A 17,259-nucleotide genomic window follows, 5' to 3' on the forward strand; every position below is an offset into this window, starting at 1 on the left:
GTAGAGGATATGGGATAGAAAACAAAACCATTTATAACAATTATATATAGATTTAATGCTTTGCCTTTCAACATTAAGTCACAAAGCTCACTTTTTTTAAATTGATCTCGCTGTTGCCCTTAAGGGCCTCATCTCGGGCTGTTATGGCAAGCGTAACTCGGTCTCAATTGGCAGAAAGCTCACGGCCGCCCTACTACAGACCTTCCTTATATAAGCGTGGACCGATTTAGAAGCTGCGGCCGAGTGATAAAGAGATGTCAATGTGAAGTGCCATTCAAAAATTTAAAAAAATAATAATTTGTAACGTAAATATGAGACAAATTATGTTTTAATAATTAATATGTGGTATTACTAATACTCTTCATCTTCTTTAAATTATATCTCTACAGACATGATTATAAAAGAAATACTTTCATCGGCCAACTCCAAAATTGCGGCCAAATATTGGTGTATAAATGCCTATGTATGTGTGCGTGTGTATGAGAAACTAATATCCGTATTGCCTTTTACTTATTATTTTTTACCATTGGTCCAACCTATATACTCCTAGTACACGAACACAATATGATGTGAAGAAAATCGAATATTAAAAAATATTGATACTTTAAAGTATTGTAAGATTTCCATAATTCCTAATCGTTTTCCCAAGTGCAGATACTCAACGAAACTCAATCTCGTTAACTCAACGTTATTCTAATCGCGTTTCAAACGTTAAGATAATCGCGGTTCAAGTTGACGTCAGGTTAAAGTTGCCAAGTTCATTTGAGCGTTATGGTTTAAAACTCGAATCAGTTTTTACGTGACAAATTTGAGGACACTTTTTACGCTTTGGATTCGTTAGTTTTTATCATAATTTTTAAATAATTTGACGAGGGTATTTCCTTAGGCATTCGATAATTTTTTAGGTATTAGTAGCTAGCTCAGCTAAATTAAAATGAAAATAATTTCTTTGTCTTAGCTTAGTGGAGGGCGTGTAACAATTAACACAATAACTAACGGCAAAAATATTGCTGTTATTAGAATAACAATATTGTAATCATTACCTTCTTATAGGATTTTTTTTTTTTGGTAAGTACCTTTAAATTAGAATAAATTTATGTTACTCTTATTTTTATTATTACAAGATACAGTAGTTACAATCTTGTTAACCTACATAGTAATAACAAAAAAATTAACAATTGATAAAAAGAAAATTATTCTTTTAAAGGCAAAGTGCCTTTATAACGCAGGCGAGTATTTGGACCATAGATTTGACACCGATTGTAAAAAAAAATAACTTTGACCTTATTTGACATTTTATGTTCTTAATAAGACATTGTAAAAATTTATATGACATTTGGATGCCTATTTATATATGGCTGATTGTACGGATATTCGTAGTTGATCGATCTAACCATTGTACCACTATCTTGGCAAATAAACGATTTTTATTATTTTAAAACAAATTAAAAAAGTTTGGTCACTGTGGCAGTGTACCTTTGTGTACCTTTAACGCGGGCAGCCTTCTCTCGCTGTATTGCGATACTTATTAATTGAGCGAGGAAAGCACCAGCTCTGTGGTCACCGGTACAAGTTTATTTTGCTGTCAAACATCACACAAGTTAAAGTGAAGACAATGAGATACTTATAAAAATGACATGTGAATATGAAGAGCAGGGCTAACCAGATCCATGCAACATCCACACAATCGAGTAGCACGCAATATCGCAGCGCACAAAGAGGTCGCATGTGTCTGCCAAGTATCCCCGAATATACAATAGCAATTATGTAGGAATATAACAAGGCAGAAAAGATAATATTAATAGCAAATTATTGACACTGCAAGTTTGCTAAAACGACTCGGTGAAAGGTCTTTATGAAGTTGCTGAAAATGTTCAGTAACTTTTCATTACAGTTTCATTGTACTATGGTAAGTGTTCTAAAGAATTGTTTGAGTTGATCCCTCCTACCTCGTTTTAACACCGTACGAGCCGTATCAATTCAACATTTCATCATGATCACCTTGATGGCTGGAAGTCTTGCACAGTCCTTTTCACAAGGCACTTTCTTTTACGAACTAGCAAAGTGTGGAATCTACTCCCGGTAGTGGTCTTCTCTAAAAGATACGACCTCCAACTATTCAAAGTTAGAGTGTACTCCTCCCTGAATGGCAGGTAACTCATCCACTAAAAACGCATCCATGGGTTTGCGAAGACTGCTCGTATTTGTATTATATAAAAAAATCTAAACATAGATTGATGATTGCAATATACATACTCAAAATTTCGAAGCGCTTAAACTTACGTAAGATAGGCTGTACCTCTTAAAATATATGTCATTTAAGTCAGTCAGTAGTAAACACCAGATTTTTAAATATTTTATAATATTTTTCCTTTCATTCAACACAATTTGAACGGTGTTGTATGATATGTAAGCGAATAAATAAATTTAAATTCATGTTACATTTAGTTCGCCTCAACGTAATAGGTTTATTCCGCATATGCACGCGTAATGTGTGTGAACGCAAAGTTGTTAAGTCAACAGCGCTGTGTCTAGTGTCGTCTCATTAGGACTTGCTGTCACGACTCGGGCTTAAATGTGGATAGGGATGTGACAAATGTCGATAGTAAAGTTTGGGGTTATCATAACCTTTTGTTTTATGTCAAGTTCTCGTCTTGGTCATTGAAAAATTATATGTTGATTTGAAGTCACCGTTTCTTAATATAATTCACGATCGTCATCTTAACCAATAATCGTTAATGTTGGTTACAAACTTGTTACAAAAATGTCTTACCTTACTCAATATCATACAGAACGTGAGAATTTTATCTAAAAATTGAGACATTTACTTCCAGGTCATAAGAGATACAATTTTATATGGAAAAGTGTCGTGCGCCAATGTAGTGAAAATCACTACGTCGTAAGATTTTATCGATATTAGTTTCACTTCACTACGCCATCACATTCATATTTAGTGTATTTTTCTTCCGAACTTAGCTTATTTACTTTATTATTTTATTGATATAGTTTTATTGGAAAAGAAAGAGCAAATTTACTTAGTTTTTAATTTAAGACAGGGCCTTCAATGTCTATTGCCGTGAAACCATAGTCTAATCGAATATATTACAGGAACACTAAACATCAAATAAATGCAATTTATTTTCCACCGAACGGGGAACTGTGTACATAGAAAGAAAGCCATGCAACGGGCATGGTAAGAACGCAAGTCTTTAAGATTGTGAGTAGCAAACAGTCGTTTCTTTTTTAATTAGAGATTCTTACTTTTGATTATTTTTTCCCTTTTTACTGAGACCCTTTCCCTAACACGGAAGACTTTTTATTATTGAGTATCTTGGAAATCTATCAATTCGTATTCACGCCTGTTCGACTCGTAAAAGTCGTCAAAAATGAAGAATTACAATAAGTGTATATTATATTTAATTAGTACACAACCTTAGACGGAGTTATCTCCAATCTTTCCCCGCTAACTCTTTTATTTTATTTTCCCAGGCGTCTTTTTTATTCGCTCTGGGTCATTCCAAAATGGTATTTTTGACCTATCTGTCATCACAAACGCAGGAAAAAAGACCGGCCCATTTCCACTTTAATTATTTGAGTTCGTCTGTTTTAAAGTTATCAAGTCCTAATATTTTAGCATATTATAATATTTCGGATGCGTATACACGGCTTCTGTACTAAAATACCTATATAAAACGCGCTAAAATGAGCTATTTTTTCTATTCTTTGAAGAGTTTGAAGTCTTTTATTTTGAACAATAACCTACCGAACAAAGTCAATGTCGAGTTCGCGTTTTGATTATGTCGAATATTATATGAAACGAGCCGAGTAATGTTCTTATTCACTGAAATTTCTTTTTTTACATGGCGGACTATTTCTTAGCTTCAGGTAGAAAAGATACAATGTGAAAGTGATTTTACAAAAGTAAGGAATAACTTGCATTGTATTTACGCCTGTCTTATTCATTTACAAAATGTACTTGGAAACATTAAAATGCCTTTATGATAATTTTGCATTTTTAAGTTGGATCAATGAAAATCCAGTGGCTTTACAATCTTAAGGGCCTCAAATTTCTGTATATGTTTCGTCAGAATTGGTTTTATCTAATAGTTAATTAGATGAGATTTGTCTGTGACTGACGTTGTCGACTTTTTGCCTTAAGATTTTTTCCTTCACCGTACGAGCTAGTGTTACATTTAACACATAATGTTAAATATGTGTGACAGAAAGTACGTAGGTGCACACCCAGGGTTCGAGCCTACGGCTTGAGGGACGAGAGTCGAACGCTGAAGCCACTAGACTAACACGGCTGTCTACTGTTTTAAATTTATATTAATTATTATGTTTATTTTCTGTTTTCTTAATAACTATTTATTGCGTTTGATTATATTTATGTGATTTCTTAATTCTATATTCTAAAGTCTAGAAGTAAAATGGACTAGGTGTAAAAATCTTTTAAAAGCTCCAAAAGCTAAATAAATTTATATTAGGAGAAAAGGTTTAGAAATAAAAGTTTACACTTGTTACCATTCTCGTAGTTATTTTAAGAAAAACTGTCTCTCTAGTTCACACTCGGCGCCTTTTATTCGTAAAAAATAGTTTGAAGCATTCATTTGTCTTTATTTCAAAATGATTTATTGATTTAAAATAGGGCAGCTAACAGATTTGGGCCTTACATATCTAAACAGGTTTCGCACTATAAGGTATTGGTGCACACCCAATTGACGCAGCTTGCGCTTAATAAGTCAATAAGCACCGATCGAATCTCTGCAACCGAACTTTACGAACTTTACAATAAGCGAGTCATGCAACCAGGAATTCATGTATATATGGTTATGGTATGTGTGGTATGTGGTTTTTATACTATTGTATAAAAACCACAACCACACAAATAGACTCTTATTGTAATATATTATGATATTGATGTACATGTATATATAGACTTCGGTTACAATCCCACCTGTTGTGAGATGATGCCTATCGGCACGGCTGTTCAGAAGATTACCTTAGTAATCTCCGTTTAAATTAATCCATATTATACTGTCTAGAAATGATAGAAGTGGGCAAAGACTTCCACTGCGTTGCAGTTTTCGCAAGAAACGACGAACCAAATGGTGCAGTGTGGCACCTGAGGATATCAACCTCGTGTGCTTATAGATGCGTTGTTTTGAAGAGGGGTGACAAAATCAGATTTTGTAGTTTCATGGAGCATTCTGTCATTACTGTATAAATGAGACGATTATTTAAATTATTATAAATTATTATTACCAATCCTTGGGATTGATTTGCTCAAGTTCAAATAATTTGTATGACTCAAAACTTGACGATTAAAAAGAGTGGCGGAGTGTTTCTTACCAATGTAAATTTTGAATCAATTTTTTTTATTGACTTTCATTAGTGTATATGGTAACCTATATGAATAGTTATTTTGAGTTTGAGTTGAGTTTGGGCACATAAAGACATGAGAAATGTTGCGTAGACGAAGGTACAAAGGACTTTATTTATCATAATCTATAGATTGTAAACAACAACGTCGAGCCATGCTCGAAAGCAGTAAAATCAACTATTCCTGTTGTTAAATTTAATATGCCTGAATGATATTATATATTATATAATATAAGGGTGCTTACGACGCTCGGTAAACTCCAGCCAAATTCAATTTTACACACTTAAACTATTGCAAAGTTTTAGTTGTAAATTGTTTGAATGTTCTAGGATTCGTTAATTAGAGGAAATATGTTTGATGATTTACGTGTTTGCATGATTTGAAATTGATGAGTACGATTCGAGGCGTATAATTTCAATTTTATTACGTTGAATTCACCTGCCTAATGATTGTTTGATTATTGTCTAAATTCCAATGTACGATTTTCAACTCAACCTTAAAAGTAACTTTGCTACTAAACAAACAACAATTTACGAGAAGTAAGTCTTGAGCCAATTCTGTAATCAACTCATACTTATTATTATAGTGTTGGTTTAGTGGTATTAGCGGAAGGCTATCATCTCTGGGTTAAATTCATACTGAAATGTCTATGCGTAATCAACACTCGCTAATATGCTGAAGGAAAACATCGTGAGGAAGCGGGCATGCCTTAGACACAATAAGTCAACGGCGTGTGGCGTGCACCTGAGGTTGGCTAATTGGCTATTAGACAAAACAAATGATCCCGAAGCAGATACAGAAATCTGAGCCTCAGACGATACGATACTAAGTAGGAGACTTCTGATAGTTTCTTAACGCAACTTACAACGTAAAGTACGTTGTAGATGTAGGGCTGAATAACCTGTCTTTGGTATACCTATTGAGTCTTCGTTAAATGACGGCTACACCGATTGTTATTCGTCGCTATTCCAATGTTGTAAAATTATTAACTCATAATTATTATTTTGTATATAGTCTTTAAATAAGAACACTGCTAACATTGCTTGTATTCATTTTAGATGTCCAATTTGTATTATTTTACAACAGAAAGATTTAAAATCAATTTTGTCTTACAAAGTTGATTTCTAAATCGTTCAGTATTTTTTGTGACGTATAGATAACAGCTGCTTTCAATTTTTTTTAAGACACTTCATGCCGCAAACTAACCCTTAATGGAAACTGTGGCCATTCCATATATTTCTGATCAGTCGCGATTCAAGGGCTTCGAGAATAGAACGTACAACTACCTCTAAACAACGACAACACACCTGTTAGGTGTTGAAGGTCTATACGGTGGTAAGCACTTTACCTAAGGTCGTTTGCCTCCTGTCTCATTGAAAAGATAATATAGTATCCCGAGTTGAAAAGCACATCTGAGCCTGGCCTACTAAGTAATTCTTGTTACTGTTTCGTATGTATTAAATTGTAAATATGTAGGTATGTATGCCCCACAAGAGACCCGATAAATCTCGCAGATCCAGGTATCAGAAACTTGTTTCTATTTAGACTCTCGACACGTGTGACAAATTGCTCCACCTTACACCTCCGATTTTAATGAGGCGTAATATTTCAAAGGCTTTTTCATTAATGCTTGAATAAGCTGTTATTAAGTTGCTGAAACATTGTATGTGTGTGATATGTGTATAAAGTATTCGAGTATGTATGACGTGCATGTGTTGTTGGAACAGTGGTTAATGCAGGTTTACGACCTGGGATAGCGCATTGGAACTCTGACTGTGCGTTGGATTTCATTCGCGATTTGCTCGCACAGTGAAGAACATCATGTCATAGAAATGATCACATCGTCTAATTAATATATCTAACCATGGCTACGCCGCTATAAAATATACTAGCTGTACTATACAGCCATAGGCTAAAGCTCTTCTCGGAAACTTTGAATTTTATATTTTTTCCGTTGCACGTGTTTTGTGGCCTTTTTGTAGATATTGATTTCTTCTATAAATTGTAACAACACTGGTCTATTGTCTATAGTATCCGCAGCGTACGTGATATTGGGATTTTGATTGCTGTTTTTTTCACAACTTCGGTTACATTATAGATGTATTCAAATCTTAACTTTTTTCAAAAAAAAATATAGTTCATCGGGTATAATGTGGGATCCTAATGATTAATATTTTTTAAATCGGTCCTATTCGAGCCTATTTAGCAAACAGCCAAATTTCATCTTCATAATATTAGAGTAGAAAATTTTACATTTCAAAATCAAACCATTAAATCTCCTATTTAGCAGCAAAGTTAATAATATATTGTCAATATAAATATTTATTACCAAATGCTAAATACCACTTCCATAAAATCAAAATTCGCCTTTCCGTGTTTAATTACCATAAGCATCTGAATTTTCGCTTGCAAACTCGTTAAAGACGAAATAAGGCCTAAACAAACTCGCATTAATATTCAATTGACAGCTGAATTTTAATAATGTACCAAATTATTGCGCCAGTTTAAACATTGAGTTGGTAAATACAGGATGTGGCAGAAAAAAATGATAGCCTGATAACGATTACATTAAGCTTATAACGTGACTGGCAAAGTGCGTACCAGACCTCGAGATCGAACCCCAATTCGCTGGACAACTGGATCAAGTAAATGAATGAAAAGTAAATGGCTTGCCTTACCTTGCCGGCCTGAAGCACATTTAATAGTTCTTTTAAACAACATTTCTTTGTAGAATATACATTTCTGTACATTTTGTGCACAAAACGATTTTTACGATGTCTTTTTATTAAAAAATTGTTACCACATTTTATAGTCGCCAATACTGTTTATCCGCGGATCAAAATGCAATAACTATTAATCCATAAAGGTGACAACTACAAAAATAAACGCCGCCTGGTTCACCATTTAACAATGTTTCATTTTATAATAAACAATAATGCTATCACTAGTTTTTTATAATAATTAAAATATTCCTTAGCCTAAGTTATCCTCAAAATTTCTCTGAAACAGCGTTACAAAAAAACAAAGTTATGCACTAACTTTAGCAAATATAGAGGTGCAATTATTGTGTTAGAAACAACAAATAAGATTTCGCATAAGTTACAAGTAGTTACAAAGAAAGGTTCAAGTTAAGAAGTTAAGCCTTTCGAGAGAATTTCAGTCATTAACAAATGTTACGAAGTATTTCGCTCGCTTAGTTCTTGTTTCTACTGTGCAAGTTATGAAAGCTAGTTACAAATGTGTCAAATATAATGTAAAGAATACAATTTATTGTACGTATGTTATAGAATTTTAACTCGAACATACTACATCAACAATGGCGTCAAAATATCATTTAATCGTGAAGGTAACGTAATTTACGTCAGTATAAAAAAGATTCTAAATTTAAATTTACTGCCAGTTCTTAAAAGGGTGTAGAGAGAGGCGGATGAGAAAACCTGGCAAGAATCTCATCGTCACTCCTTAAAAAGTTTTTTTATTAAATATTTGTAGGTAGGTTTTTACTAAATATCAGAGAAATGTCTCGTGATTCTATTTGGTTCCGTTTGTCTTAAGGTGAGTTGGATTGGAGTTTTCGCATGTCAACAGCTGCTGCCAATGTAAAATATCCTATGCTAGGGCTACATAACAGGCTCCTAATGTGCGCACTTTACAGCGATCACCTTAACATTTTAAACTAATTATTATAGAGAATGTCGATGCTTCGTTGGACGACCAATTAGTGTTCTACCGTCGTATAAGTTTTTTCTTAATAAATAAATTAAGTCTATACATTACCTTACCTGTGGATAAATCACATGTTATCACAGTAACTGAACTGTTTCGACTCATGACTTTACAATCTTAAATGTCTTTTGTATATTATTTTCCTGGACACATTCTTTAAATGTAAAATATTTTACTTCTTTAAAAGGATTTTATACCTTTATATAATATACCTTTGTATAAACTAATTTTGTCTTGGATTTTTAATTAGATCTGTGCCTGACTAAAGCGCATCAAAATATGAATATAATTTTAAATTTTATAAAACTCTTTGGACGTTCTGATGTGAGTTATTTTACCTACATTAGTTACGTTACATATATATTATATAAATATTATTTAATAATTAGAAAAGTAAACAAAATTTAAACTATCATCGTACATTAGAAGCCAATATGAGCCCTTTAGTTCAAACATATTGTTTTACTTGAAACTGTCCATAGAAAAACCGCCATTGAACTTAATTCGTGTTAGGTGTTTTTTTTATTATTATTTTTGCTAGTTTCTTGTTCGATACATTCTGTGCCTGGCACATCGTAAATATGATTGACATATTTCCTCTTCAACCTTTAATTAATAAAGTGTCAAATAAAAATCTATTAACCGTTTTAAAGCTTGGGACTCGGAGCTGACATAATAGAAATATACCATTCTTACATACATTTCTTATATGTAAAAAAACTGAAGCAAGTTTTTATGAACTCAAAAATGTAAATTTTGAAGCATAACTTCTTTTTGACGTTCTTAAGTGTACATTATTTTAACATGAATAAAGATTTTTATTTAGTTTTTATGACCTAGAAGGCAAACGGTCGCAGAGCTGCAACACTAGGACGACCATAAGTGTGTTTGGACTTCTCTCGAAGCTTCGTAATCTCTATATATATAAAATCCTCGAGTCACAATATTCGTTCCCATACTCCTCCGAAACGATAACCGATAATAACAATAATGATTTTTTACGCATATTCAGTACGTCTGAGAATAGCCTACTATCCCTTTCAAACCCCTAAGTGATAAGGGGTGTCCACCCCAAAATTTTTATTTTTATTTTTAGTTTTTTTTTACGTTTTGTATTTTTACAATACAGCATACAAAAATCCATACAACCCTTTTTCGCCCCTCTACCCCTAATTGTCACCGCTTTACGATCAACCCTAATTTTTTATTGTAGTAGATAAGTTATTTTTATTGATCTAAAAAAATATAGTATTGTCTTTTGTTAACATAGTTTTTACACATTAAGAAAAACGCTTTTTGAACGGATTGAAGCTATGTATTATTAATTTTCCTGGAAAAATACATGCCAAAACGATGTTTGCCAGGTCAGCTAGTAATATATATATAACTTAATAAATATAAGTAACTGTTCGGAAATACTTGAATAATTGTGTATAATACAGCATAAATCTACAACTATTTCACATAAAAGCATGTTTAAATTCCTTTGAAACTACTGTAATTAAATCCTTTCCAGTTTTGTTAGTGAAGTATCTTTACCAAATAGGTGGCGTGCTCAAAGTGAACTAACTTGAGCTAAATAAGATCGTTTAAGCTATTCCATCACTATGCAACAGTTCGATAACGCAAGTTAGCTACGAACTATACGAATGAGTGTTGGGATAAGTTACAACTTAGAGCGATTTATTATAATAACTAATAATTTATTACGTTAACATTTATTACTTGGAAGTCATTTCTATCTAATTTGACTTTGTGAAAGAAAATTTATAATCACATATGTTAAAACAACAAGTACTCTGGTCGTTTAATAGTCACATTTAATATTAAATATAAATCGCATTGTTATCAACTAGTTATATTTATATGGAGTACAAGTTTATTGTTCATAAATGTATTATAATTTTATAGATTCGGAACCCTTTTAAGTTAAAGTTACCTGTGACTAGGTTACGTGCTCTTTCTTAGCATACTTATCACTGCAATTTGCACTTAGAATATTATATGCACCGTTTACTGACATACATTTTTAGCATAACCATAAAAACCGTTTCACAATGCACTTTATTTTGCGTACTAGCGAACTATGATTTCGACTCCCAGGGGGGGTCTTTCCTGAGAGATACAACCTTCGACTATGCGAAGTTAGAGTGTACTCCTGCCTCAAAGGCCAGCTACGCACCCAGTAAAAATGGGTATCCATGACTGCCCTTTTTGGGCGTCCCGTTGGCTCGTTTGCCCCCTATTATATAAAATAAATCTTTTACATTTTTTAATGACCACACAGAAGTAGCCTTTCAAGAACTGTTTTATGTTAACAGTGTTTACAAACACTTAAACTCGTTAGTCTAATTTGCACTACACTTGTTTTAGCCGAGTGGAGGCCGGTTGTCTCGCCTCCGCTACGCTCTTGTGTGAGTGACGCATTTCACTACTTAAGAAACCTTCCAGTTGCGATCTGCGAGCTTCTTAATATTTCAGAGCTTCTTAGCATTTAGCACGGTAGTTACCTTTATATCGCTTGCTTCAGGTCGCACCTAAAAGCTCCAAATACTATAATTAGACGCATCACTGTCTGACTTGATGGCGGTCGCACATACATGACGGATCTGAGTTCAAGCTAAATCTGTGCAGGTATTCAGTAAACGCCCCAAGGCCTAGGTCTAGTGGTTTATTGGTGGGAAAGTTGAGTTGTTTAAGCGGTATGAGCTTCTTATTACAGTTTCTCCCACTTCGATATCATTTTCTGTCTAAATTCTCCCAATATGAGAAAGTTGTATTTTTATGTATTCCATTTTCGTCCCCAATGACTACGCTTAGAATGCTAAAAACGCCCTTTTGAGTGTACGCAATAGCCCCTGGTCATTATTTAATTATAGAACAATTACGAAAGTCGAATTAACTAATGATGTCAAACAGAAACAAAATGTTCTATAGATTTAACCATAGTTTATAAAAACCAAATATATAATTTCAAAAAAACATTTCCAAAACTACTTTTTTTTAATGTACATTAGATTTTAAATTACACTAGATTTAAACCTCACAAATACCTTTTTACAAAATGGCGATAGGAGAATCGCTAAATCGTCTAACTTACCAGAGCAATACAAACAGCCGGTGTGTAAGCCATCGTATTTGAGTTTAAATATCGACTTATACTGGACTTTACGGCTTACCGACAAAGAGAGACAAACACACTAAAATTAAATGCAGTGTACCCACAGGTGTTCTAGAGATAACTAAGTTCTGCAATTTATTGATGTTAATATCTATACAATAATTATATTACACAGAAAATAAAGGCTTTGGCTAGACTTGAGGGTGCGACTTCTACCCCTTATAGTACATTCCACCATGCACCGATTATGCACCAATGGAGTTTTCCTTTACTTTGTTAATATCGTTTACACACTTAAATTCGTCTATTAGACTAATAATTTATGTAAAGTTCTTCATACAAACAAATAAAAAACTTTAGTATTTAGAACCGCATGGTAGGGCATAGACCCCCTGCAACCCCCTCCAAAGATCCCTTGCAACACACGGCAAGTTGGGCTTGCCGTGTCCATGTACTGATGGCCAACTGCTCCAGGTTGTCGGATGAACGCCGTCGCTGGTGTCCTTGCGCTCACGTCCCATCGCCAGGTAGCCAACGCAAGACACGTTCACTGGACCGAAAGTCTTTAGCTCTTGCGACGTTTACATTTTGCTCACTCAAGCAAACTTAGTTTTATAAGCGTGGCGATTTCCTAAATCTTCGGAGTTACTCTCACTCTTTACTTTCGTTACGCACTCTCTTCAACTGTTACTTTGCTTTCAGTCGTTATGCCCCGAGAGTATAGCCAGACGTAGAATTCCTCTTTAAATGTTACTTTGATTCCAGTCGTTTCATAGCAATTAACTAAATCATGGGAGTTACGCCACGAAAGTATAGCCAAACGTACGCATTCTCTTCAACTGCTACATTGCATTCATTCGTTACACAGCAATTAACATTTTATTATTTCGCTTATATTCTATTGTAGTACTCGTACGCGAGTAGTTAATATAGAGTAGAAATAAAATCCTCTATTGTTGTCCCGATGACACTGGAACCGTAAATAGCAATTTGGAAAACATTTATTTTGTTAACTAATAATATAATTATACAATGTATAATTCAACAAATATTAACTAGTTTAAATGCTGTTTCAGATTTCGTTTTCTATTTGTGTCGATTACAATTACTATAATATGCAAAATTTACGTTTTGAAAACAAAACCTGAATGAAAGAATTACGCATAAAAAATAATCAGGCGTAATACTTTAAGGACTCTAGGTTGTAAGTATTTATCCTTTGAAATTACTTCTAAAGAGACTTAAGTACAACTTAACTTTTATTACTTTAAGTAGTTGGATATTTAATGTTGGATGTTTAAATGTAATGGAATTTACTAAGTGGTTTTTGAAACTAATTTATATTATAATCCTAACTACATTTAAACAAATAAGACGCTTTACTTTGTGAACTCTAAGTATTGTATTAAGTGATTTGTTTTCCCCCTCAAACATGATTAAAGTTAATATTTTAAGTATGTGTAAAAGAAAATATTGTTATTTTTCATACGGTATTATGTTGGTTAGCCGACTGTATAAACTGGTGACTGTTAAAAACCTTCTTCACCGTGGAAGGCGTTGTTCGTCACTACGAACTCACTCCAGTGAGCCACCATCTTCAGACGATTGACAACCCAGCGACATTATATTTTATTTAATTTTTCTCATCGACATCGACCATTTCTATCGTATTGGCATAGTCTGTAAGGATGATGTATGTATTTCTGTCATAAATATATAATATTCTTATATCATAATTCCCTGTGTTTATAGAAACAATTAACTCTAACGTTTGCGTAAACAATTTGTATGAATAATCATAAGGTAGGACTCGGAGAGTGGAGACTTGACACTAAGTATGACCCTTGATTCTGCACCGGAGGCGTAAATATATTTCATACACACATTTTACTTCGACGTATTATTTATAATAGAAACAGTTACAGTTTCCTTGAAACTGTACTTTAGATGAGAAATTATTTCCGGTACTGCTGCATAGGAAGCCACGAAAAAGCTAGTGTAGTAATGATGTGTATGTAACGTGTATGAAAACGTATGAGATTTATTATACAATAGACATAGAAACATCTCATTAGGAACATAATTGATAAAGAATATGACTATTTATTTAAAAAAAGTCTCTTATCTTGCATATCATTTTGTATTATGTATCTATTTTTTTACTAAGAAAAATGTGTACAAGAAAATATAAGAAAGCAAAAAGGCCCTGGACATTATAGCAGTAGGTTTTATAGGCAGTAGACAGGAGTAGAACGAAAATAAATATATAATAATAAATATTTTGTCGTACTGGCCACTTTGACCTGGGTGAATGATGTGTAAGGCGGTCATGTTGCAAAAGAAAACACAGTTCGTTTTTGGTTCCAACGTTTTCGTTCTGGAAATTTCGACCTGCAGAACAAGCCCCGTGGACGGCCTGAGACCCAAGTTGATAATGAATTATTGAAGGCTATTGTGGAAGCGGATCCATCGCAAACCACGTCCGAGTTAGCTGCAGGCTGCGGTATTAGTGACAAAACTGTTTTAATTCACTTGAAGCAAATCGGGAAGATGAAAAAGCTTGAAAGGTGGGTACCTCATGAATTGACTGAAGCAAACAGGCAAACGCGCGTCGACTGCTGCGTTACATTACTGAACTGGCACAATAATGAAGGTATTTTAAACCGAATCATTACCTGTGATGAAAAATGGATTCTTTACGATAATCGGAAGCGCTCAGCGCAATGGTTGGATCCTGGCCAGCCAGCCAAATCCTGCCCCAAACGAAAATTAACCCCAAAAAAGTTACTTGTAAGCGTTTGGTGGACTAGTGCCGGTATTGTTCATTGCAGTTTTCTCAAATCTGGCCAGACTATTACGGCTGATGTCTATTGTCAGCAATTGCAAACCATGATGGAAAAGCTAGCGCCTAAACAATCTAGGCTGGTCAATCGCTCCACGCCACTGCTACTTCACGACAACGCTAGACCACACACTGCACAACAGACGGCTACCAAATTAGAAGAGCTTCATTGGAATGTCTAAGACATCCTCCGTACTCCCCGGACCTTGCTCCAACAGATTACCATTTTTTTCGAAATTTGGACAACTTCTTGCAAGGGAAAAAATTTAACTCTGATGGGGCAGTCCAAATCGCCTTCACAGATTTTATTGATTCCCGTCCGACTAGTTTTTTTTAGTAAAGGGATCAATGAACTACCTATGAGATGGCAAAAGTGCATAGAAAACAATGGTTCATACTTTGATTAATTAAATATATTATATTTAAAAATATTCGACTTTTTGTTCCTCCCATACAAAACGCCAATTTCATATGTAAGTACCTAATATAAAGTTCGGTATTTGGTCTTTATTTTAAGGTTTGAAGGAAGTGACCCGTGTACGTGGTGGAAACACATTTCCCTACAGATACAATTCAAATTATTTCTATAAAAAGGAAATTATATAGGAACCCGGTTTGAATAAGATAATGTTAAGGCACAAGTCCGATTAAGAAACCAGCAAAATACATCGTTTCGTTTTACACTCTGAAGTAATGGATACAGGGTAAAGACCTCCAGCTTATGCAGTACAGATTTAATTTTCGATAATTATATCTATAACTACTGCTACTATACTTATAATAATAAATAAATAATAATTAAAAAAGTTTTATAATTACTAAGTGCCGTTAATTATTATTAGTGTTTAAATAAGAACTGAATCAAAGCGACGAAAAAAAGGAAGAAGACTTGTATATATTCTTACACTTATTTCAAATCAATAACAATACTATAATTATTTGTTTCTATTCTGTTATTCAACAGAAAGACTTCGGCACGAATTCGGCCGGCCACATTTGACCTCGGCTCAGTAATTCAAGGGACTTAATTTATTTGTGACAACACAGCCCTCGCAGGATTTGAGACCATAATTTATAGCTTTCATTTACCGACGCAGAAAAAATTGCAATATTTTCTCTTTCAGGACAACACACAGATTCTGAGTCGAGTTTTAGCGCTAAGTGATTTCGTATGTCAAAAACGTATTGGATTTGACATACCGAAGTCATAAATACGGTCAGTCGTATGTCATGCGGCCATGGGACAGACACAACTGTGCGTTTATCTCATTATTACGTACTTATATATTATTTGTGAAACACGGCAGAGAAATCACCCTCGAGAATTGAACGTTAAGCCGCTGTGCTAACACTGTCACGACAGAAAATTAATTCAAAAATTTTCTTAATTCAATAAGTGTTCTTTGACTATTGCTTAAAGTAACAAAGTAGGTCATAAAAATTCAATAATATTGATAACAAAAAGAGAAAAAATGCACTGACGAACAAAAAGTCATCTCGCTTCGATGCACTGATTAACGGATTGGAAAATACTGGTATGCTTCTCTATCACACTGCATTAAAACACATAACACGTATTGTACAATCATTTGGAAAATGGTGGAAATTTTTCAGCTTTTGTTATAAATCGTGTTAGCAATTAAGACTTTGTTTTAATTTCAGCTACAATGATTTGTTTTCTAAATTGAATACAGTTTCATATACTAATAATATGTTGATATGTTTCTTAATATTTTTTTAATAATAAAGCGCCTAGATCAGGAAGTGTGAACTATATTAAATAAAAAATACAAGTAATTGACTAGCTATATAAATGTTTATTATATACTTATGATACTTATATTCAACAAAATAAGATAACGAAAATTTTAATGAAATCATTTAATAAAAGATTGCTCCAGGTGAGGCTCGAACTCACAACCCCGGCATGGCTCACGGCTACTGCCTTATAAGTACCGTGCGCTAACCAATTGCGCCACTGGAGCGACGCGCGGGGATCCAAAATTGTTGAACTATTTATGCCTATTATGTATAATACAAAACAATATATATATTTTGGATCCTTGTTTTCTGATTAGGAGAAATAAATTATGTCTATCGAAAAAAATGCTATTTCTTTCTATCTTGATATTTAATATCGTACAGAAAAAATATTTTAGTCGTAATAATTAACTAAAATAGTACAAT

The 17,259-nt window shown here is 33.7% G+C and overlaps 1 protein-coding gene and 1 non-coding gene across 2 annotated transcripts in view; one reads left to right on the forward strand and one right to left on the reverse strand.

Annotated features, from left to right (window-relative positions):
* LOC123715223 (alpha-2Da adrenergic receptor) overlaps window positions 1-17,259 on the forward strand; it is a 161,181-nt gene that overhangs the window by 82,734 nt on the left and 61,188 nt on the right. The gene's annotated exons all lie outside the window — the stretch shown is intronic.
* Trnai-uau lies at window positions 16,966-17,057 on the reverse strand. Its single transcript is given in 2 exon segments — window positions 16,966-17,001; window positions 17,020-17,057. It is a non-coding gene; the product is annotated as a tRNA-Ile (tRNA).

Source organism: Pieris brassicae, chromosome 1, assembly GCF_905147105.1.
Source record: "Pieris brassicae chromosome 1, ilPieBrab1.1, whole genome shotgun sequence".
Classification (NCBI taxonomy): Eukaryota; Metazoa; Arthropoda; class Insecta; order Lepidoptera; family Pieridae; genus Pieris; species Pieris brassicae.